Raw genomic sequence first — 24,599 nt, 5'->3', positions numbered from 1 at the left:
GAAGGATAACTTTGCCCTCTATCTACAAAGCTGTACTCTCTCTGTTTTGTTGACTTTTGTTTCTAAACTGACAGCAGAATAAAATCAATTTAATTTGACCTTAACCTATTTAAGCTGGGAAAGCATTACCGCATTTCTACCATTAAAACCAGGGACGCTGTTGCGTTATTCTACCATTAAAGCCAGGAAAGTGGATACGTCCTTTTGTAGTGTTTGTAGCTTTTTCCACCTGTTTTCGGTCTCTTGGCCAATGAAATGCATCAGAATACACGTGGGAGTGTTGCAATGCAACACATTGATTTTTAAAAAAAAACTTTATTGAAGGTTCACTTCTCGTGAAAGCCACAGGTATAAGCTCTGAAATACTTTTTTAATTTCATTTCTATTATTCAGTAGGCGTTGACACTTCTGTTGAATTTCCAGAAAAACTTCAGGTTTTAGGGGCTTATTTTAAAATCACCCAGAGGTTTTACAGGCATTTTTTACAGGCGTTTTAGGCCTTAATGGGTTAAAGTAAAGTATTATCCCTTGAGACTCATGGTACCTCTCAAATGTGTGTGTCTTTTTGAGGAATGTAATCTAAAAAGTGCTTCTGGAAAAAAAAAACTTCTGAATTTGTCCCTGCTCACTCTCACATCTTAAAATACAGAGTGATAACAGCTTGATTCTGTGTTTTCAACAAATTTCCATACAGAAATAATGTGCGTTCCTCTGCAAGTGTGTGTGGGTGTGTGTGTGTGTTTTTACCCTCTCTATCGTACAATACCAGTTTATAGAAGATACCTCATCTCATTTGGTGTGTCTGTTTATGTCTTTCAACCACACAAAGGAACATAAACCGGTTATATAAATAATCCCCCTCCATTCACTCCCATTCTTTTGTGCTCTGCATTGGATCTAGCGTGTACATGTGTGAGTGTGTGTTGGGAAGTGACACCACCGACCCCGTGTAGATGATGCCTCTCTTTTCATCTTGACTCCCTTTTGTACTGGGTTGAATACATTAGGAGTAAAAGAATAATGTGCTTATATCTACATAACCATAATGCAACACATATAACTACAAACTGACAGAATTGATGACTGTGAATAATACCGAGACAATACAGATGATGCTAAATACATATTTAAAGCTTATTTTCAGAAATGAGCAATGTTATATTGATCTGCTTCCAGAAAAACCGTCCTTATTGTGAAAATCCACAACTACCAACCTCATATTCCCTGACAGCATCAACTCATAGTTGCTACTCAGCAACTATTCTACTCAGTTGACAAGGTTATGTTATGATTCTGTTGCTCTAGTCAGTTGACAAGGTTATGTTATGATGTTCTATCTGCCCTGACTTTCTGGCCTCCCATGTTTGAATTTTGTATTTTTACTGGAAACTTCAGCCAGCTGTGGGACTTTTGAGGCAGATACTATACCAAAAAGAGTGCTTTGTTTTTGTTGTTGTTGTTGTTGCTTTTTTAACCCTCTATGTCAGTGGATCCTAACCTTTTTCTTGATGGACCCACATTTTTACCATTGTAAACTTTGGCGACCCCCCCATTGTCCATTGCTTCTATGAATCTGAACTCAATGTGACTTCCATGGTACCCTCTCTTTTTCTTTTTGAGATATTTAGCAATTTTGTGTCCCTGACGATTCGCCATTTTTCGATTAGCTCTGTGTTTCTGTTGCTAGGTGAGGTTACCGCTAGTTGAGGTTACCGCCAGGTGAGGTTACCGCCAGGTGAGGTTACCGTCAGGTGAGGTTACCATTAGGTGAGGTTACCGCTAGGTGAGGTTACCGCTAGGTGAGGTTACCATTAGGTGAGGTTACCGCTAGGTGAGGTTACCGCCAGGTGAGGTTACCGCCAGGTGAGGTTACCATTAGGTGAGGCTACCGCTACGTGAGGTTACCGCTAGGTGAGGTTACCGCCAGGTGAGGTTACCGCCAGGTGAGGTTTCCGCTAGGAGAGGTTACCGTTAGGTGAGGTTACCGCTAGGTGAGATTACCTGTGTGTACTGCAGGAGGGATGTTACACATGTCCTTATTCTTGCGATATGGCCTTTATTTTTAAACTTTTCTATAGTGATTTTTCTATTTAAATGAATGAATAAATGTTTAATGTAGTCCTTATTTAGTTGTTTGTGTCCCACTAATGAATTAAATACTGAGTCTTCTATATTTAACACATTAGATTTATTACATCCCGTGGATCTTTGGCGCCCCCCTGGGGGGGTCGGGCACCCCCTGTTGGGAATCACTGCTCTATGGTACGCATTACGAGAAAAATCAAAAATCAACTTACATACTTATGATTTATGTGATTGTAACTGCCACATGACTAAAATATAAAAAGAGGGGAAACAAGGCCCTGAAACTACTTCAGAGGGTTTAATGCATGTGCATGTTGGAAAAAAAATATTAGACCACCTTTGTTTTCTTCCGTTTCTTGTTCATTTTAATGCCTGGTACAACTAAAAGTGCATTTGCTTGGACAAATATAATGATAACAACCAAGGTAGCTCATAATAGTTTAATTTAAGAGCTGGTATCTAGCCAACAAATGTACCTTTAGTTGTACCAGGCATTAAAATGAACAGGAAATTGAAGAAAACAATGGTCTTATAATTTTTTTTTAGACACAGAAAGAGAGGCCAAGCTCTACTGAAAAGTACATGAAAAGGGCAATTCATGTAGTTACATTTGATCAAGGTCAATCCTGCAGATGTACATGAGGTTCAGACATTGTGCTTGTCACTGAAAATAACTTGTATTCAGTGTATTCAATCAGTCCACCTCTAGCTCTCATTCATCTGTGTGTCCTTACATCATCAACCTTGTGTAAAGGCCATATGTTTAAGTTATGCCCTGCTATAACACCTGGGGAAAAAATGTAAGCCATAGGCATATATATCGAATCTTCTTTATTAACCCTTAATAGAGCACTCATTGAAATACTTGCAAATTACAAATTTCAACCCTAGAGAATATTGGAGGATATTACATACAGCCAGAATGTGTAAAAAAAAAAAAAAAAAAAAAAAAAAAAACAGACCCGGGGGAGGGGGGTAATATTGTGAGAAAAAAGTTTACGAGATTAAAGTGGCAAATCTACGAGAGAAAAATGCCTAGATTTATGAGATTTAAAGTGGTAAATCTGCGAGAAAAAAGTTGTTGTTTTTTTCACTTTTTTCTCGTAAATCTGCAACTTTTTTAGCACATATTTGCCACTTTAAATCCCTTAAATCCACGACTTTTTTTCTTGTAGATTTGCCACTTTAATCTAGTAAATTTGCTACTTTTTTCTCGAAATGTTACCTCCTACTCCTCTTCCTCCTCCCCTTTTGGGTTTGTATTTTTATTTTTATTCATACTTGGCCCTAATATGCCAATAGTCAATAGTCACTGAAGAATAACTCTGTTTGTACGACTGTTTCTTGCAGATTTTTTTTCTAAATTTTTTCTTTTTTTACATTGGAGGTCAAGGTCAATAAGGTTAATAATATTATATTATTATCATACTGATTGGTCAGATGTCATGTTGTCATTGTCTGTGATGTAGCCTGATCTTTGCTGATTAGCTGGAAGAAATCCATGTGGTTCTACGACCAAACAGAGAGACATGGGGACCTCATTTAGATATTCACTGAAGTAACCAAATATAGTTCTAGTAGTTGAGATCATAAGCCTTTTAGTGGTGTGTCTGAGTTGTTATCTTATCACAGAGCCGGCTGAGCTTAGCATCAGTGTTACGTATAAGCATTACTAAACTTAAATCAGCATCACAACAATCTTTTCCCCAGGTATCTCCTACCCAGCTGTTAGACACTTAGCCATTATTTACACACAGCTCATCCCCCAGCGGACCTCCATGATGGAGGGTTGCTAGGCGATTTGTGATATGACTGCAAACTTTCTATTAGAGGGGCACATAGGGACTAACAGTTCTGTAAAATATATTAAGATGGAGTGAGAATATATATTGGGTCAGGGGCCATTTGTGTGGAGATTATCCCTCCCTCATAATTCTGTTCTGTTTATTTTCTCTCGGCCTCCCGTCTATCGACTTTTTCCTTATTTTTCGTCTGGCTTAATCCCCTGACGAGGTAACCCCCCCTGCCCTCCACACACTGTCTCTTTGATTCACCCAAAATTTTCACTCCCCCGTTTCCCTTTTCCTTTCTAACTCCCCGCTCTTTCACTCCGCTCCCCCTCCCTCCCTTCTCTTTGCTCCGCTCCCTCCCTCTCCCTGCAGTAGCTACCCAATAAAGGATGTTGTTAATATCATTAGGCAGACTTCCTCCGGCCCAGCGCCCGGCCCACTCCCTTTCAGCCATAATCAAGCGTGCACACTAACTATCAAAGGAGACATCGCTAATAAACTACCACAGTGGAGCGGGAAAAAAAACACACACGTACACTCCGGCGGAGAAAAATACTGTTGGCTAAGTGTGGTGAAATAAATGTGTGGATGGGTGGGGCTGCAGGGCATAGGAGGGGGTAGGGGGGTAGGGGGTGCGGGTTACCCAGACAACACTAATAAAGAACTCCAAAGGCTAGCGCAGTCTAATGCAAATCTGCCACTTAAGTGTACTAAATTAATTGGGGTTGAGGGACATGTACACAAGCAGACATAGCTAATAAAGTGTGCTCTGAGAAGAAGCAAATACTGTCAGTTTAGTTGGTTTAAATGGGAAAAAGGGATGGAGTTGGGGTGGGGGTGGGGGGGCAAGTGGGGCTTCCTGTTGCACTGCAGTGATTTGTTGTAAATCATCCTTAAAACGGGAGCGCATATTGTTGGCGGCATAACTTTAAACGTGTTCTCTCCTGACAGCTGAATGCTACAGTGCATATATCACCAGTTAAACGCGGTCTAAAGGGGATATGTGATGCAATACCCCGAGCAAGGAGTTCTACGTTTAAAGGAGAAAAAGAAAGGGTGGGAGGACTGTGACATAAGGCTGCTAATAGGGCATGCTCCACAAAAAGCACGGATCCTGATGCATGCACAGGCAATTATCTGTGCAAATGAGACGAGGAGGTGTCAAGTGTGCACCTCCTCGTGCATCATCGTGCTTTTAATTGTGGGGACACAAATGAGATGGCCCTAGTTAGAGGACACATTTTATGCAGAGCTTTTGTCGCATTCTTTAAGCTTTCTGAGGAATAAGAAGGTCTTTAATGTCTTTATTGCATTTTAATCAAACAAATGCTCGTCAGTCTGTTTACTAGTTATCGAACCTTGGATCTTATTTCTGTCGAATCAGCCATTGTTTCTATATTGTACAAACCAAACTCATTTCTAAGAGCAGTGACATTGCTTCAATAAAGCTTTGATGTAAAACTTTAAATGGGCATTTCAGTGCTTACCTTCACTTCTACCTGCAAATAAAGTGTTTTGCAAGCACTACATTTGGGAAAACTACTTTTAGTTTTTGTGCTACACACATTCTGAACGTTTCTCAACACACTATTTACAACAGTATACTACTGTTTTTTATAATAATTGTAAAATACTGTTAAATATTCATCCCTAAACATGTAAATTAGCAGTTGAATCGGTCAATTAACAATAAAAGTATACTATATTGGTCTAAAACTATAAATTAAAAGCATTAAACACTATTTGTAATGAATTGCTGTAAAATAACACACACCATTATCCTACGATGATGTGCTGTAAGCCAAAATATGGTAATATACTGTTTAATAAATGACAGTATGTGGACTGTAAAATAATAGTAAAATACTGGCGTCCCTGCTGCCAGTATTTTACATTTACATTTAGTCATTTAGCAGACGCTTTTATCCAAAGCGACTTACAGGAAGAATCAAAGCAAACAATCAAGGTATTTTACAGTATTTTACTGTTATTTTTGAGTGAAATTCGTTACAGTGTAATTGATTGATCCCTGAATCCTTGAGATTAAAAAATCATCAGCAGGTATAGCTACGGATGCTTGGCTGAGAGGTGAAGGAACACCCTGGACAGGTTGCCAGTCAATCACAGGGCTGACACTTAAGGACAGGAAACCATTTACTCTCTCATTGACACCTACGGGCCACAGAGCTGCCAACTGACCTAACCTGCCTATCTTTGGACTGTTGAAACCGGAGCCACCAGAACCTCCTTGCTTTGAGGACACAGCGCTAACCACACTGTAAAAACAAACCTGTTGTTTTTAAGGTAAAAAAAACGGCAGCTGTGGTTGCCAGAACTTTACCGTAATAAATACGGTGCAACTTTTTGTAATATTACGGTAAAATTGGATTAGCACTGTTGATTTCCCGTTTAAGATTGCCATTTTAGTCCATATTTAAGCGTAAAAATAAAAAGTTTTTCCATCAAAAGAAATGTTGCTCTGCCATATAATTGACAAGAAATACTTTATAAATGCCAGATTTTACCATTAAATATTACAGTATATTTCTGTTGGAGATATGGTGTTTAGTACATTTAACAGTGAAAAAAAGTATTTTTTACCAAAAATAAATGCAAAAATGACGGCTTGTATATATATTACAGCATATGTTTTGCACGACAAACATGGTGCCAGTGTATTTTACAGTGGAGTACTGTATTTTTTTTTTTTATGTAAAAAAAACTGTTTTGGCTGATATATACATTTACGATGTTTCATTGTTACTGAAACTGAATTAACCCATTTATCATTTTACGGTCTTTTACTGTCACGGTTTAGCAATTTTTCACCGTAAAATCTACAGACATTTTTTACAGTGCACCACACCACCACTATACCTTCATTATGTTGCTACTAAATCTAGCATCAACTGAATTTGAATAAAATTTACCACAACAGCCCTGCAACCTGTTTTCGACAAACACAAGTCGAGCCGTTTCCTGTGCATCTCAACAACCGTTGGGATTTTCCAATGTTATGTGGCCACTACTGAGCTCCCCTGTCATGCTTTATTTATCCCTTTCCCTCTGCACTGTAATGGAAATATAAAAGGGTGCATTGATTAGTGTTTAAGGATCAGGCTTTAATAGATTAAAAGCCCCCGGCTCTGAGAGAAGCACTCACTCTCTCACGCACACACACTTGTGCATAAAGGCAAGCTTATATACACATCAAAAAGCAAATATATGGACGGATATGGAAAGAGATGGACACAAGCGGTAACACACATGTACAGGCAGCAACTTCACACACTTGGGGAAAAGACATTGGACTAGGGGTGTGCCATATTGTATCGTTCATGATAATATCGGTATATTTCTTTTTATGGTTAAAAGAAATGCATATCATGATATTGGCAACGTTCCTACTTCTTGATGTAGTGGTTAAAGTTGTTTTAATCACAAAAAGCTACTTACTCCCTGTCACTAAACACATGCAGCTTTCAAAATAAGAGCACGGTGTGTTAAGAGAGTACACCACAGAATTTACAAGAAGACTGTCAAAATAAGATGCCTTAAATAAAACATACAAGAACCTTTATTCTCCTTTACAAAATGTCATTAAAATATGCCCCCGGAACCCCTAAATGGTTATTTTTATTATTTGCTCATACTCAAGAGTAACATTTTTTTGTATTTGGCAACTGTTGAGATTTGCACTTCAAACTACATTTAAGATTTTTAATTATTTATACAGACTAAAAAAAAAAAGTTTTCTATATCTTTTTAAATATTTCCTAATATCGTCAAGAATATCGTTATCGCAAAAATAGCCTTCAATATCGTGATATTCTTTTAGGGCCATATCGCCCAGCCCTACATTGGACTGACATAAAGTTGCACACACACCTAGAGCGAGCAGTGCCAGAGGCAGAGCCCTCAGCCTTTCCACAGCCTATATATATATTTCAAAGCTGAGATAAATAAATATACCTAAAATATCCCCCCAAAAAAGTATAGATGTATCTGCTTGTCATTATCATAAAGCGGGAGCCCTATCGTTGATTTATATAGATGGAAAATTCATTCATTTTTAACGTCTTGCATTATTAATAATGTGGCTCGATCCCAGAACATTTTCAACACACTGGTGGGGATGTCAGGTCTCAATTTGAGTTTTTAAAAAAAAGCGAGGAGAAGAAGAAGTAAACATGAAAATAAATGAGAGTGGCTGTGTTTCAGCATCCCACTGCTGATGTACTCTGAGAGAAGACCTGAATATGATATGCAGCAACTGGAAACACAGTAGCTGCGAGGGCAAAAACAAAAATCCAATTTACTAATGTTCTCAGGTTATTTTGGTGCGGTATTTTCCAAATTGTAGCAGCTCGGCTTGGGCAATGTCTACAGAACTAAATTATGACGATGCCCACAGTGAAACAGTGTGACTTGCAATGATATTCTTGTTGTTTATTTCTTTTATACCTTATATTAGACTGACTCATCAGATGTAAACTGTTGGGATAAACCATTGGACATCTATAAACGGACTTCTCCTTCTGATAACTTTGCTCCCTAATTTGCAATGATACTGTCGCCACATCAGGGGCTTAATAGCGCTGAAGACTTTTTTTTTTCTCTCATCCCATAATGACAGTTTTCACCTTTTCCGGTGCTGACGGTGCTCAGAGGTTTTGGCAATGCTAGGTTTTTCAGTTTGCAGCCACCTGGGCAGATACGAGAGCCCGTCTTAAAAGATACGCGTTAATCAATCATCAGACATTATGCATTATAGTCGCACAATTCTCAGGACTATAATGGAGGACCAGGACTGAGAATTGAGACAGGGGGCTTTTAAATCATAAAATTGGGCTCAGTGATCGATGACTGTCGGCCATTATCGATGGATGATCGCCCATCAGCCCAGACATGGCACCACGGACTGCATTTGTGTCCCGAGAACGTTTATTTTTGCCATTGCCTGCCATTTCATCTGTGTGAAATCAGCTAAATCAATGTATTTTTGATCATTACTGCAGTGCAACATATTGGTAGAGTGGTCACCAACTGATTGGAAGGTTGGTGGTTCGATCCCTGACCGTGGCAGCCTACATGTCGAAGTATAATTGGGGGAGATACTGAATCCCAAGTTGCTCCCGATGCTGCGTTCATCTGTGAATTAATGAATTCCCAATGGTGGCAGGTGGCACCGTTTAGGGTAGCCTCCGCCACCAGCATGAATGTGTGGGTGAATGGGTGAATGAGTGCAGTCTGTAGGGTAAAGCGCTTTGAATAAAAGCACTATGTAAGTGCAGTCTATTTACCATTTTACCAACTAGTCAAGTAAAATGGCTTTTGTAAAGCACTTTGAGTTGAATTTATATGTATGATAAGTGCTATATAAATAAAGTTTGATTGATTGATTGATTGATTGATTGATTGATTGATTGATTGATTGCGCTTTTATATGGAAAATGTCTAGATATCAGCTCTTAAATTGAACTCTTATGAGCTATTTTTGTTGTTATCATTATATTTGTCCAAACAAATGTACCTTTAGTTGTACCAGGCATTAAAATGAACAATAAATTGAAGAAGAGTGGTCTAATTTTTTTTTTCCATGAATGTATGAAGCTGAGAGACCTTTACATAAATGTAAGTTTTTGTAGTTTTTCCCAACACATTCTTCTACCTGAAAACCAGAATAAGTTTGTTACTCTAAAAATGACATATATGACCGTTCTAGTAAATGTTGTGAAATGGTTTTAAACATGACCCTTGTGGTTACGTGACCGGTTTAAAATGGAGCTACTTTTAGTTATATTAAGGCAACAAAACTAGTTGGTTATGTATAAGAAAAGATGTTGGGACGTTGTTACGTTGTATGATAGTTAAATGGACCTATAGTCTTTATTTTGCGTCACCTCACTTACACCTTTCCACCCATCATAATTACAGGGGCTCAGTTCAAATAAGACTTATACAGCTGATTTTTTTTCTCTCTCGTTCTTTTCTCAACACATAGCTGTTATCGTAGTGGTTAGAAATTGCCAATAGCTCTTGACTTTTCCCCACTCAGCTGCTCATCTGTATGAATGGACTGTAATGTGGTTTGAGTCTTTACTCAGATCAAATATTCCTGCTATCATCTGGTGCTTTGAAGAAATGCAAGACTGCACAGTATGACTGCAAATAGGTAACATATAGTTTGATCTATACATTAATCATTTAATGTCAGTGGAGTGATACTCTTTGATCCTTAACGTGCTTTTAAAGAAGAAGAAAAAAAGTTCCGCATTTGTTAAAAAGACTGCAGCTCTTTGTTGTGGTTTTTAGGAGTTTCTCCATCTATTTTTTCCTTGTATTTTCTGCTATTGAAGTTATGAAGGTGACAGTCCAATCACTGTGCAGTAATCCATACCAGCTATTGCTGATCATGCTGCACTTCCCTAACTAACAATAAATCTATCACTACCAGTGTAGACAGTGATGTTTTTTCAGTACTGGCAACACAGAGTGAACTTAAAAAAATGTGAAGTCGGTGGAGGCAGACTGGGTTCATTACAGGGAAATGTTTACTGGAAGACCATTTGTAGACAGTGAATTAACATATCGAGCATGGATTAATTGTACCGGTCTTGGACTTCTTATGTACTTATTTTATTGTTTTATTCATTTATTTTTATTTATGCTTTATTATCATAAGATTGTGTATCTTAATTTTGCCCCTTTTTTCCTTATTTTTTCCTTTTCTTAATTGGTTGTTAGTGTCGTCTTGTAAAAAATTGTAAAAACTCAATAAAAGTTGAATCATAAAAAAAAAAATGTGAAGTCGGTGGAGGCAGACTGGGTTCATTACAGGGAAATGTTTACTGGAAGACTATTTTTTAGACAGTGAATTAACATATTGAGCATGGATTAATTGTACCTGTCTTGGACTTTTTATGTACTTCTTTTTATTTTTTTTTATTGTTTTATTTATTTATGTTTTATTATCATAAGATTGTGTATCTCAATTGTGCCCCTTTTCATTTTCTTAATTGGTTGTTAGTGTGGTCTTGTAAAAAAATTGTAAAAACTCAATAAAAGTTGAATCATAAAAAAATAAAAAAAAAAAGTGAAGTCCTAAATGCAAAAGTACCCCTTTTAACCGTGCATGCTGTGAAATGTTTGCTGTTTTCTGCATTGCAAGATAAGATGGCGAGTGAGGAGAGAGAAGACGTGCGAATGTCAGGGAGTGTTGCAGCACTTGAGAGAAAAGCTGGCAACTTCAGAAGTGAGACAAGTAGAGGTCGGGTGTCGCTAACAGCAGACAAGACCAATGGTCCTTCACCAGGGAGAAAAGAGACTCAGAGGTCAGGAGAAGTGACAGGAAAAGTTGAATCTAACAACAGGCAAGAATGCTTCCACCTGAGGCAGAATAGGAGAATACAAGAAGCAGTGAAGAGCTGACAGGACAGAGGAGAGGCTAGGTATAGCTAACAACATACGGGACTTGTTGAGGGCAGGATTAAAAGAGACAAGAAGGCTGTGAAGGAGACTTGAGAGGTTAGGAGGAGGCTAACAACAAAAGTGATTGTGGTCAGAGGAGAGGTGCAAGGAAAGTAGAAGAACACAGGAGATTCAATTACGGAACAGTTTTACTGAAAGATACCATCAGGCGTGATTGGGACTAGGAGAAAGTTGGCAATGAGAGGAGCGAATAGAGCCGGTGGAAGCTAACTGGAAACGTGATTGCGGTAAAATATGGGGGAAGAGGACTAGAAGCGATGGGAGGAGGTGTGGAGGCGAGGGGAGAAAATTAGAGGTTAGAAAAGACTATCAACAGACATGACTGTGATCAGTGGGTAGTAAGAGGAGACCGGAGGAAAGCATGGGCACAAAACACAGAGAGGAGGAGCACAGAGAGGACTAACGCCATTATGTCCATGTGTGTGATTGAGGTCAGGGGAGAAAAAGGGCTGCAGAGATTGGAGCAAATGAAAGGGAACATGTCGGACAGGTTTGGAGTCAAGGCCATGCTTGCAGACGTGACAATGGTCATTGTTCTGAATACAAATGGAAGGAGAGGTGTGAAATCAGATGAAGTCAGGAGAGACTAGAATACAAGGGGAGGACTGTGCATCACAGTTTTAACTAAGTTTTAACCTGAATGGTAAATGGACTGCACTTATATTACACTTTTAACCAAAGCGATTAACACTACAGACTGGGCTCATTCACCTGTTCACACACACATTCACACTGGTGGCCGAGGCGATCCTAAACAGTGCCACTTGCATCATGTTTTTACATAATTATGTAACTTCCTGTAGTTATGTCACCATCATAACTACTTCACTTCTGGCACCTGAGATAAGTGGGTTTGTCGGCTAAATAGCCCAAGACAAAACACATTCTAATAGTCTAATTTTTTTTTTTTACATGAATGTATGAAGCTGAGAGACCTTTACATAAATGTAAGTTGTTGTAGTTTTTCCCAACACATTCTTCTACCTGAATACCAGAATAAGTTTGTCACTGTAAAAGTGACACATATGGCCATTCTAGTAAATGTTGTGAAATGGTATGTCACAGGTAGAGATATACAGCGCTGGACTCAGTCCATGGCCTAGAGGTTAGGAATCGGGCTTGTAACTGGAGAGTCACCGGTTTGAATCCCAGTACTGACTCCGTTTATTTCGGTCAATACATGTCATTAAAACAGAAGTAACAAACCAGAAAAAAAACATTGATCAAAGTAAACAATAAGTAAACAGAGAGAGAAAATTAATAATAGACATTTGGACAGAAAAGGCGTAGGCTGAAGCATAGCTTATTACGCCTACCCTACAGGTCAACGACTGAAGTGCCCTTGAGCAAGGCACCTAACCCCCGGGCGCAATAATATGCTGCCTACTCTTTGCATGGTGTGTTCACTTGTGTGTAAAAAAGGATGGGTTAAATGCAGAGGTTGAATTTCCCCATTGTGGGATTAATAAAGTAATTAATAAATAATGAATAAATCCCAGTCAGAACGAGCCCTGATTTCTGTCATAATTCACATTTGGATTTACACACAAACTAGGGTTGTCAAAAGTATCGATACTCAAAAAAGTATCGATACTAAAATGTTGTATCTGATTACAATACTCATTTTCAAAAGTATCGATCCAACAACTTATTAAGCAGCTAAACCATACAGCCTCAAAATATTGCTGTAATTGTTATTGTATTTATTATTTTTTTGCACTACCTCAGACCTGAAGCTTGTTATCATAGTTGCAGTTTCTTTTTGCACAACTGTTTTTTTATTATAAATATTTTACCTGTGGTTCTGTTAATTTTTACATGTTGCATTTTCCTTGTTAATAAAAATATTTCTGTAAAATTTTTGGGTCTCTCTTTTTGTCCTTGTGGTATCGAAAATGGTATTGAGTATCGAGTTGAAAATTTTAGTATTGTGACAACCCTAACGCAAACCGAATCCTATTGGCCAGGTTACCTATGACATGGACAGGCTAACTGCTGTTAAAGTCTCATTCAAAGGTTGTGATACACAATGTGTGTGTGTGTGTGTGTTGTTTATCTAGCCTAAACAAGAAAACATATAGTGAGAACACACTGCTCTGTCTCATGCCTGTCTGTGAAAAAAAAGAGACACAGCCACAGTGAAGAAAAACAAACTGGCTATCTGCCTTATTATAATTCTTCAAATATAATGTGACATAATAACACTGATTGACTGAATTCAGCCAATATATTTATTTTTTATCACTTGTCTGTTTAGGATTCATTTCCATTTATCAGAAATAGCAGTCTAGCACCAGAATCTTGCAAAAAATCTCTTGGAATAGAAAAGTGTGAATGTGATACATTGTGATATTGTGCATTTTCTCAATCTTCCTATTCTGCCTACATGCCATGAATGCAGCACAACTACACATGGTGAGCGAGTTCACTTCCCATTGTTTTCAATATGCATTGAGCAAGAAACGTGTCTTGTATGTCTCTAATGGAAACATAACAAGATATTCTGTAATACTGAGCAGTAAACAAACCCACTATAGACAGATGCATGAATGGATGAATGTGGGAATTCACATCTCACATCTCCTTCGCCACGAAATGACTAATGATGTTCTCACAAGTTTGATCATGTAGCCCTGCGCTGCATACATACTGTACTATATTGCACTGTAGCCTGGAGGCACATTACTCTGCTCTGCTTATCCTCCAGATGCACTTACACATACAGTGTGTGTGTGTGTCTGTGTGTGTCTCAAAGGAAATTATTTTTATACTATGTTGAATGCGAGCACTTTGTGTGCCAGAATGCAAAAATAAGTGGGTGCATGTTTCTGGCAAATAGTTATTAAAGTGTGCTGCTGTCAGGTAGCATGTAGTATGTCAGAGAGGATGTTAATATTTCAGATGCACATGAGTTTGTCGGGGAAATACACTTGCTTAGAAGCAGAATACACTCTAAGAAATGATTCAAGGAGCCTGTAAATGTGACAGTAATATAAAGGTATGCATACTAAATAAAAATGCTGAATATCATCATGATGAGTATTTGAGTTGACTACATCAAAATTCATTAGTAGAACTAATTAACAGGAATCTTTGTGTATAATATCCACATATAAATTAAGTTTACTTCTTCAAAATCAATTAATATTTGACTCACAGATTAAATAGTTTAAATATTTGTAATAATAAGTGTACAATAAGTGTTAGTACAACACATTTTTTTAAGTAAATCATTAGCAAATTTGCAGTTATATCCTACAAATGTTTTCAATTATATTTATTCAGTTTCTTTAGTGATTTCTACTCAGTTTTCCATATGGTTAACATAATATTTCAGTTACATTTACTCAATTTATGTGGTAATTGAGCCAAGTCAATTCATTCAGACGTACTTGAAAATATCAGTTAAATTTACTCATTACTCATGTTTTTTTTAACCGATTTGAGAGCTTTCAAATCAACTCAATATGTGTGTGTAAAAATGTTGCACTGATTGAATTAAGTAATATGCAGTATTATTTTTTGTGTACACACTTAGGAGGTTCGCCCCCTACTGGAGGAGGCAGCTTCTGTGTGTGTGTGAATGTGCATAAGTGTAGAGCAGCTATTCTCAACCTTGGGGTCCTGACCCCGAATTGGGGTCGCGAGATGATTTCTGGGGGTCGCCAAATGATTTTGGAAGTCAGCTCTGTCTCCAGTGTGTTAGAGTGTTTTAGTCTTTTTGGTCATTTTGTGTGTGTTTTTTAGACATTTTGTGTGTTTTTTGGTAATTTTGAGTCTTTTTTTGGTAATTTTGTGTCTTTTTTGGTCATTTTGTATCTTTTTTTGGTCATTTTGTGTCTTTTTTTGGTCATTTTGTGTCTTTTTTGTCATTGTGTTTCTTTTTTTGGGCTGTTTTGTGTCTTTTTTTTTTGTCATTTTGTGTCCTTTTTGTAATTTTGTGTCTTTTTTTGATCATTTTGTGGACAATTTGATTCTTTTTTGGGTAATTTTGTGTCTTTTTTGTAACAATAAAATATAAAAAAAATATATATAAATGCACAGACAGAGAGATGTTTTAGTTGTTGTCTGCTTCATTGTTTGTCCAAAATTCGTCATATCGACTGAGTTCGTCTGATCTGAACTGTGCGTGTGAGATTGTGTTCAGTGAGCGGGGGTCGGGGACAACATGCATGTTAAATTGGGGGTTGCGACTCAAAAAGGTTGAGAACTACTGGTGCAGAGGAGTGGAGGCTAGTTAAAGTCTTGGTGGAGGCGGTAAGTGATGCATATTCATAAAAGAGTTTATCCATTTTCCTCCTTTCATCCCTCTTTTGCTTTGATCAGAAAGTTAGAGGAGTCAGTCTTCTATTGCCTGGGCTGCAAGAGCGCTACAGGGGCTGAACGGAGAGCTGTCTAAGGATGAAACTGCAGCAGAGGCGAGCAGATATACACACAAGTTGACACGCACACTGGCCCACAAGCACACATTGACAGACTGACAGCAGAGAAACCGACAAATAGAACAAAAAACGCAGCATAAAGAAGCTGCACAAATACACAAGTTAGGAAAAATATCTGCATGGGCAGAGAGGCTCAGAGCTTCAGACAGCTGAGACTTTCTTTAACATGCACAACTTTCTCAAAATGTAAGGTCCTGTCGCACAGTAAGAGGCAGGGTTATGAGTTATGGCATTAGAGGGAGCGCTTTAATATCTGCGTGTCCTCTCCGCATTAAAAATGTACAAAGAAAGCACGAGAGTTCTTTCGGATTACCGAAATAATTACACAGCGAGTCCCCCTCCGAGCCAGATCTTCCAACTCGGGGTGCAGAGAGGAAACCGTGGTAAAATGTGGATCTCTGAAATGCATGTGAGGCGGCCTAATTGGGGCCAAATCTCAACAAAATCTTGTCATGTTTTCACATCCTTAGGTGCATTTAGATAAAAGCACACAGCAAGTGGCATATCTAACTAAAGAGAGAGAGAGAGAGAGAGAGAGAGAGATGGAGGAAGCGTGGGAGCTGTGCGTTGCCACAGAGAAGCTCTGGCTTTCTCATGTCTTTGCTGCCGTTTGGAGGCTCGTGGTGTACAAAGACCTCGCCTGTATTTGTTTCACAGAGGCATGTAATGTATCTCTGATGCGTACATGTACATACAAATACGCTTGACTCAAATCCTCTACTCATTTCTTCAATTCCTTACCCTTCTAGCTTCTCCCTCCTCTCTCTCACTCTTCTCAGATAAGGCTTCGGAAGCATTTTTGTCAAATCCAAATTTAGTTGAGTCAGTTTATCAGATCTGAATCCTTCATTAAGGCATGCTGCAACCTGAAAATTACATGAGCAGTAGGAGATATAAAATGTTGGTCCATGCTAGTTTCTCAAAGTCAAAGTGGATAATTAAATGTGTTGTTTTGTCACTCCAAATCACAAAGATATTCACTTTAATATGAGAGAAAAGCAGAAAATCACCGTATTTGACAGACAAAAAAAATGTTTTTTGCAGATTTTGCATGAAAAATAACTATGACAATTAACCTATTATCAGAATATTTGGCAATTTGTTTCCTGTCCATCATCTTGTTTAGTCGACTAATCGTTGTAGCTGTAACTGCTCTCTCTTACACTCTTCTCAGATAAGGCTTCGGAAGCATTTTTGTCAAATCCAAATTTAGTTGAGTCACTTTATCAGATCTGAATCCTTCATTAACCCATTGAAGCCTGGAAAGCGGATACGTCGTTTTGTAGTATTTGTTTAAGCTCTCAAATACTTGTTGAATTTTATTTCTATCTGCTACAGAGGCTGAAAAATCTATTATTTAGTAGAAGCATTGACACTTCTGTTGAATTTCCAGAAAAACTTCAGGTTTTAGGGGCTTATTTTAAAATCGCCCAGAGATTTTACAGGCAGTTTTAGGCGTCAATGGGTTAAGGCATGCTGCAACCTGGAAATTACAAGAGCAGTAGGAGATATAAAATGTTGGTCCATGCTAGTTTCTCAAAGTCAAAGTGGATAATTAAATGTCTTGTTTTGTCACTCCAAATCACAAAGATATTCACTTTAATATGAGAGAAAAGCAGAAAATCACCGTATTTGACAGACAAAAAAAATGTTTTTTGCAGATTTTGCATGAAAAATAACTATCACAATTAATCTATTATCAGAATATTTGGCAATTACTTTCCTGCCCATCATCTTGTTTAGTCGACTAATCGTCGTAGCTCTAACTGCTCCCTCTCACACTCTTCTCAGATAAGGCTTCGGAAGCATTTTGTCAAATCCAAATTTAGTTGAGACAGTTTATCAGATCTGAATCCTTCATTAAGGCATGCTGCAACCTGAAAATTACATGAGCAGTAGGAGATATAAAATGGTAAAATTGGTCCATCCTAGTTTCTCAAAGTCAAAGGGCATAATTAAATGTGTTGTTTTGTCAGTCCAAATCACAAAGATATTCATTTTAATATGAGAGAAAAGCAGAAAATCACCATATTTGACAGACGAAAAAAATGTTTTTTGCAGATTTTGCATGAAAAATAACTATCACAATTAACCTATTATCAGAATATTTGGCAATTACTTTCCTGTCCATCATCTTGTTTAGTCGACTAATCGTTGTAGCTCTAACTGCTCTCTCTCTCACTCTTCTCAGATAAGGCTTCGGAAGCATTTTGTCAAATCCAAATTTAGAGTCAGTTTATCAGATCTGAATCCTTCATTAAGGCATGCTGCAACCTGAAAATTACATGAGCAGTAGGAGATATAAAATGTTGATGAAACATGTCTGACACGCTGAACACAGCCGACTCTGTTTTTCACACCTCTCTTTATAGATCTACCTGGAGGGGATCCCGGTTCAGGGCATAAATCGTTGTTGTATGAATGAAAGTTTAACAGGCGGCTGACACCGACATGATGTGATCGTTTAGACGTTTCACCAGAGAAGAATCGCCTCTCTGTTGGTCCGACTCAACCGTTAAACTACACTGTCCACTAACGATTATAGAGCCGTGTTAAAGAGTGGTGGTCCTGTTGATAACTAACAATCTTTGGCCAAGTACAGCGATCAAAATATATATATATATATATATATATATATATATATATATAGAGAGAGAGAGAGAGAGAGAAATAGAGAGCGAGAGAGAGAGAGAGAGAGAAAGCGAGAGAGCGAGATAGAGATAGATAGAAAGCGAGAGAGAGAGAGCGAGAGAGAGCGAGAGAGAGAGAGAGAGAGATAGAGATAGATAGAGGGCGAGAGAGAGAGAGAGCGAGAGAGATAGAGAGCGAGAGAGATAGAGAACGAGAGAGAGAGATAGAGAGCGAGAGATAGAGAGAGAGAGAGAGAGAGATAAATAGAGAGAGAGATAGAGACAGATAGAGAGCGAGAGATAGATAGAGAGCAAGAGAGAGAGAGAGAGAAATAGAGAGAGAGAGCGAGAGAGAGAGATAGAGAGAGAGAGGGATAGAGATAGATAGAGAGCGAGAGATAGAGAGAGAGAGAGATAGAGAACGAGAGAGAGGGATAGAGAGAACGATAGAGAGCGAGAGAGAGAGATATAGAGATAGAGAAAGAGAGAGATAGAGAGTGAGAGAGATAGAGAGTGAGAGAGATAGAGAGAGATAGAGAGTGAGAGAGATAGAGAGAGAGAGAGAGAGAGAGCGAGAGAGAGAGATAGAGAGATAGAGAGCGAGAGATAGAGAAATAGAGAGGGAGAGAGAGAGAGGCACTAACCACATAACAGACCAAACCTTCTATTGTTAATCAGGTTAAGTGATGATTGTCATTCCAACAGTGGCTCGTCTATTAAGTGTCAGAAAATAATTTAATAGGTCCATCCAAGTTTCTCAAAGTCAAAGGGGATAATTAAATGTCTTGTTTTGTCAGTCCAAATCACAAAGATATTCAGTTTAATAAGATATACAACAGAGAAAAGCAAAAAATCACCAAATTTGACAGGCAAAAACAATTTTTTGGCAGATTTTGCATGAAAAATAACAATTAACCTTTTATCAGAATATTTGGCCTTCTCAAAGAATCAGCTTGTCTTGTCCTTGAAAAGTAAACATATACATTGAAAAAGAAATCTGCCAAATTCAAAGAGATTTGGAATCCCTTTCTTGCATTCTCGGTGTGAACTGTGAAATTGAGGAAACTCTGGAAACCTAAATCTATCTATGTCCCTAATGGTTCATATCTAAACCATGTGATGCTTAGCTGTGTATGAATATGTAATGTCGTTACCCACTCTTTTTTTGGTTTATTATTAGTTCTGTCATTTCTTTTCATTAACTATTTATTTTTCCTTGGGGTTGGGGGGAGTTGATTCCTTTATAGTTTGACTTTGATGCTTTGTCAAATGTATTAAAATGTAACTTTGTAAACTGTTAAAACTCAATAAATACACATCTATAAAAAAAAAGAATATTTGGCAATTGCTTTCCTGTCCATCATCTTGTTTCGTCGACTAATCGTTGCAGCTCTAACCAGCTAAAGGTAAGAATCTAACGTTACCTGACTGTTTCTGACACTGCACTTTGCTCATAAAAAATGCTTCAGAACCCGACCCTACCTCTGCCCTCCAGAAAATGTTTAATCTTTAAGGCGGAAAAAAAGTCCCCGACTTTTTTGGTCATTTTGTTGCTTTTTATGGTCATTTTCTGTCTTTTTTTTGGTCATTTTGTGTCTTTTTTGTCATTTTGTTTCTTTTTTTGGCCAATTTGTGTCTTTTTTTGGTCATTTTGTGTCGTTTTTGGTCATTTTGTTTCTTTTTTTGGCCAATTTGTGTCTTTTTTTGGTCATTTTGTGTCGTTTTTGGTCATTTTGTGTCGTTTTTGTCAATTTGTGTCTTTTTGTGATCATTTTTTGTCATTTTTGGTCAATTTGAGTCCTTTTTTGCTTAATTTTATGTAATTCTTTTGTCATTTTGTGTCTTTTTTTATCATTTTGTGGTCAATTTGATTCTTTTTTGGGTAATTTTGTGTGTTTTCTGTAACAATAAAATATAAAAATTACATTAAAATGTAATTTTGTAAACTGTTAAAACTCAATAAATACACATCTATAAAAAAAAAAGAATATCTGGCAATTACTGTCCTGTCCATCATCTTGTTTAGTCGACTAATCGTTGCAGCTCTAACCAGCTAAAAGTAAGAATCTAACGTGACCTGACTGTTTCCCACATTGCACTTTGCTCATAAAAAATGCTTCAGAACCCGACCCTACCTCTGCCCTCCAGAAACTGTTTAATCTTCAAGGCGGAAAAAAAGTCCCCGACTCTCCTCGTACCTCCCTACCTCTCCACACCAGCTTCCAATTTGTAGCCTTTGTGTACGTTACAGCGGTGAGATTCGCCGCACCCCCCCCCCCCCCCCTCGCCCCCCCTCGCCCGCCCTCTCTGATCAGGCCCATGCTCGGACATCTGTCCGAGGATGTTTACCCAGGCAGTAAGTATGTTAGGGGAAATATTATCCTAGTTTTACCTTACCTTTCTTCTGTCTGGAGCATAAACACCAGCATTGAGAGGAGAGGCAGGGAGGAGGAGGAGGAAATAAAAAGGGAGTGTACAGAAGGTAAGACAGAGTGGACCTGAGAGTAAAAGGGAAGGATGAAGGGTGGGGAGTCAGCAGCAGAGAAAGAGGCTGAAGAAGGGAGGGATAGGAGAGGAGGAGTGATTGCATTGGAGAAGATATATTGGGGGATAAAGAGGGAAACTCAAAGGGGGAAAAGTTGGAAAGGAGGAGAGGAGATGGAGAAATCAGTAAAGGATTAGAGAGTTCAGGGGAAAAGGTAAAGGAAGGAAAGGAATAACAGGGGGGAAGAAGAAGAAGAAGAAGAAGAAGAAGAAGAGCGGTTCAGAAGTATCTGCAGCAGTTTCATTTGAAACAGAAATGCATGTACTTTTCCAGCAGTCTGACAGTTAATCAACCCTGACATCGCTTCTCAATTTGTACCTCTCAGTTCATTGAGAAGCACTTTAAAATGTCACCACTGTCTCTTTCTCACTCATCACAGGCCCCTTAATGAGATGTAAGTACCATTCTCTCATTTAAGGACTTTTTACATCCCAAGGTTAAAATCTTAAAAACTTTTTTTTCCCCCCTTTCTCTGCTGAGAAATTTGAAAGTCTTAATAAAAAGACGAGGTAAAACTTTGGAGTTTCGGGGTCGTTGTCCACTTAGTCTAGACGGCTTTTTATAGCCTGTTAAAAATCAATATAAAGGTTTACATGCATGCCTGGTGTCTGGTGTTTGGCATGAGGGGCGTACACACAGGCGGGCACACAGATGCTTATGATGCACACAGGCACACACACACACACACACACACACAAATACACACACACACACACACAGGTCTTTTTTTCATGTTATCTCTGTTTCCCTCTCTCTCACACACACACACACAGGCCTCTTCCCGTCTGGTGTTGCTTCCAACCTAAAACCAAACCATGTGTGTGAGCTATCCTGTGCCGGCCTAAACTGTATGCCCTGTTGGTACAAGGTCCCTCCACTAGAAAGGAGCTTTTACTGCCCGTCTCTCTGCTCTCTGTCTGTCCTCCTGTCTCTCTATGTGCCTGTCTGTCTCTTTCGCTATTTCCCCTTTTGCCTATTTTTTTTATTGTGTCGCTCTTATTTGTACCCCTTTCTCCGTTTGTCTGTCTGTCTGGCTGTCTTTCCCTCCCTTTAACTCTTTTGGTCAGTCTTTCTATGTGCACCTCCTCCTCCTCCTCCTCCTCTCCTCCTCTACTCGCCCCCCCACCACCACCCTCCACTTCTTCTCCCCCGCCAATCTCTCCCTCCCGCTCCACCACCACCAACTAGGCATGAAAACGGTGCTCCATTAGGAGTGCCTGGGCTAAGCCCAGTCTGACACACACTGCTTTGATCAGCCGTGAGCTGGGCTAAACACCCCGCTAAACTCCCAGTCTGAGGGAAGGGAGGTGGTGGGGGGGGAGGTGGGGAGGGAGTGTCGAGGGAGAGCAAAAGTAGCGAGAGTTAGCGAGAGATGGCACCGGCAAGATCAAAACAGAGAAATGAGATGGAGATGGAGACACAATAAAAGGGAAACACACTGGCTTGAAGAGAGGAACTCAATTTCCCAAGCTGTCCCACAGTATATGTTCCCCCTCCGCTCTTGTCTTTTATCACATTTTTCTTCACATCTCTTTTTTTTATCACCTAGCTTCCTCTCTTTTTCTTTCTCCTCTGCAACCTACAGGTAGCCTCTCAAGTGCACCGCTAACAATCTCTGCAGGTGCATAACTCATGGCAGCTGAGAGTGAAATGATGTGAGTGAAATGTGAAAAACACAATCAGATCAGATGTCTGAATATTGGGAAGTCCCACAACAAATCACAAATCTTTGCAGCATCTTTCTCAGAGGGCAACTTGGCTGTCTTGTTAGCTCAATGGATATAGCGCCGACTCCAACACGCACATGTTGTCTAGGAGGAACATGGTAAGAAAAGGAAAAGAGCAGAGAGAGAGAGAAGATATATAGAGACCAGACCTCTATAACTGACAACAGGAGAAAAAAAAAGAGAGAGCTTTCCACATTGAGGCAGGCAGATACCAAACCAGCAGCAGCAAAAGGACAAAAAGCTCCCGTCTCTTTCTCCCAAGGAGTGAAGAGAAAAGGGATTTCCGCTCAGTGCTAATCAATCAGCCCGTGATAATGGCTCCCATGCCTAGCTGTCGACTGGAGGGGTCAAGGCATCCCGTGACCCAGCGCCCAGGGCCCAGGGGCCAAAGCCTCTCTCAGAATAGCACCCCAGGACGGACTCCCCGGGCTAATTGTCCTAGCCAGTGTCAGCCTTTTCAATGCCCCCCCCCCAAACCCTCCCTCCCCTTACCCTCCCCTCCTTCCACTTTCTCCTTCATTCCTCTGTCTTTCTTCTCCCCTCTCCCTCCCCTCCTCACAACTCTGCGATCCTCTCCCTTTTCTATGCAACTGAGGAATCTACTATGTATACCAGCGTGGGGGGGGGAAGCGAGATAGCGAGGAGTTGGATGGGAGGGAAAAAAGAGCATGTAGAGCTTAGAAGACGGAGAGAAATTTTTAAAAAAGGGGCTGAGGACAGGGAGAAAAGTTAATGAAAAGACAGAAAGTGAGAGAGGATGTGAGAGAAAGAGATCAGCGAGCAGGAGAGAAGGAGGGATGAAAGAGTCGGTGGGACAGACAGAGAGGGACAGAGACAGTTGGACAGAAGAGATAAGGAAGAGGAGAGGCAGCGAGACTGTCCCCCTCTCCCCCCACCTCCACCTCCACCACCACCACCCTCCGCCCGACACATCACTCATATCGTGGAACAGAGTGCTGTCTTCTATCCCCGTCCATCTGCATATCAATGAGTTTCTATTAATCACAGCCAGAGCAGCGTGCGTCTCTTAAGGGAATCTGCTCAACATCAGTGCGGCTGACCGCCACAATGCAGCCGGCATACAAAACACAAAAAGACACAGAGGACATGCACACACACACACACACACACACAGGCGTAGGAAAGCCACAAGAGTCCGAAGCAAACCCCACTCCAGCTCCGCGCAAAATGGCATTCCTCTCATTCCAAGCGCACGCTGCTAATTAACAGCATTAGATCCCGCAGACAGAGGGACGGATTGATGGAGAGGTATCCCGACGTTGCACTAGCACCACATCTCCGCTCTTCTTCTGTCACCTTTCCTCCCTTCCATCCAACTCTCTTTCCCTCTCTCGGCCCCTGTCAGGTCCCCCGGTCACACAGCAGCAGCAGCGGCGAAGAAGAAGAAGAAGAAGAAGAAGAAAAAGAAGTCCAAAAAAATCTAAATAAGAAAAATAAATAAATGGGCTACTCACTGGGAAACCTCCTCTTTTTTCCTGTATTTCTTTTTTTTTTGTGATCCTGATCTGTCACTCCTTATCCTCTTCTCCACTGTAGCAAGGGGGGAGTGTGTCTATCCCGGCGTGTGTGCTGTGTCAGTCCGATAGAGGAAAGTTGCCGTCTGCGTGCATGAGTATGCGCGCGTGTGTGTATGTGTGTGTGCGTGAAAGAGAGAGAGGGAGAGAGAGAGAACGTGTGCGTCTGTCTCTGTGTCTCGCACTGCTCTGAGTGAGCGAGCTGAGGCTGTTTTAAACAGGCTGCTCTCCCCATGTGACCAGCCCAGCCACAGGCAGGAATACATTACTGAGACACACACACTCTCTCTCTCTCTCTCTCTCTCTCTCTCTCTCTCTCTCCCTCTCTCTCTCGCCCATACACACACCGTGTCC

The 24,599-nt window shown here is 39.7% G+C and overlaps 1 protein-coding gene across 1 annotated transcript in view; it reads right to left on the bottom strand.

The window, feature by feature from the left end:
• Nucleotides 1-24,375, bottom strand: part of cntfr (ciliary neurotrophic factor receptor) — a 421,815-nt gene extending 397,440 nt beyond the window's left edge. Inside the window, exon 1 of the mRNA XM_059357864.1 lies at nt 24,186-24,375. The gene's annotated coding sequence lies outside the window, so the exon portion shown is untranslated. The remainder of the gene's footprint in view (nt 1-24,185) is intronic.
• Between the last annotated feature and the right edge of the window lie 224 nt (nt 24,376-24,599).

This window comes from Centropristis striata, chromosome 19 (assembly GCF_030273125.1).
Source record: "Centropristis striata isolate RG_2023a ecotype Rhode Island chromosome 19, C.striata_1.0, whole genome shotgun sequence".
NCBI lineage: Eukaryota > Metazoa > Chordata > Actinopteri > Perciformes > Serranidae > Centropristis > Centropristis striata.
The sequence above is the reverse complement of the archived record's forward strand: the minus strand, read 5'-3'. Positions and strand labels throughout refer to the sequence as shown.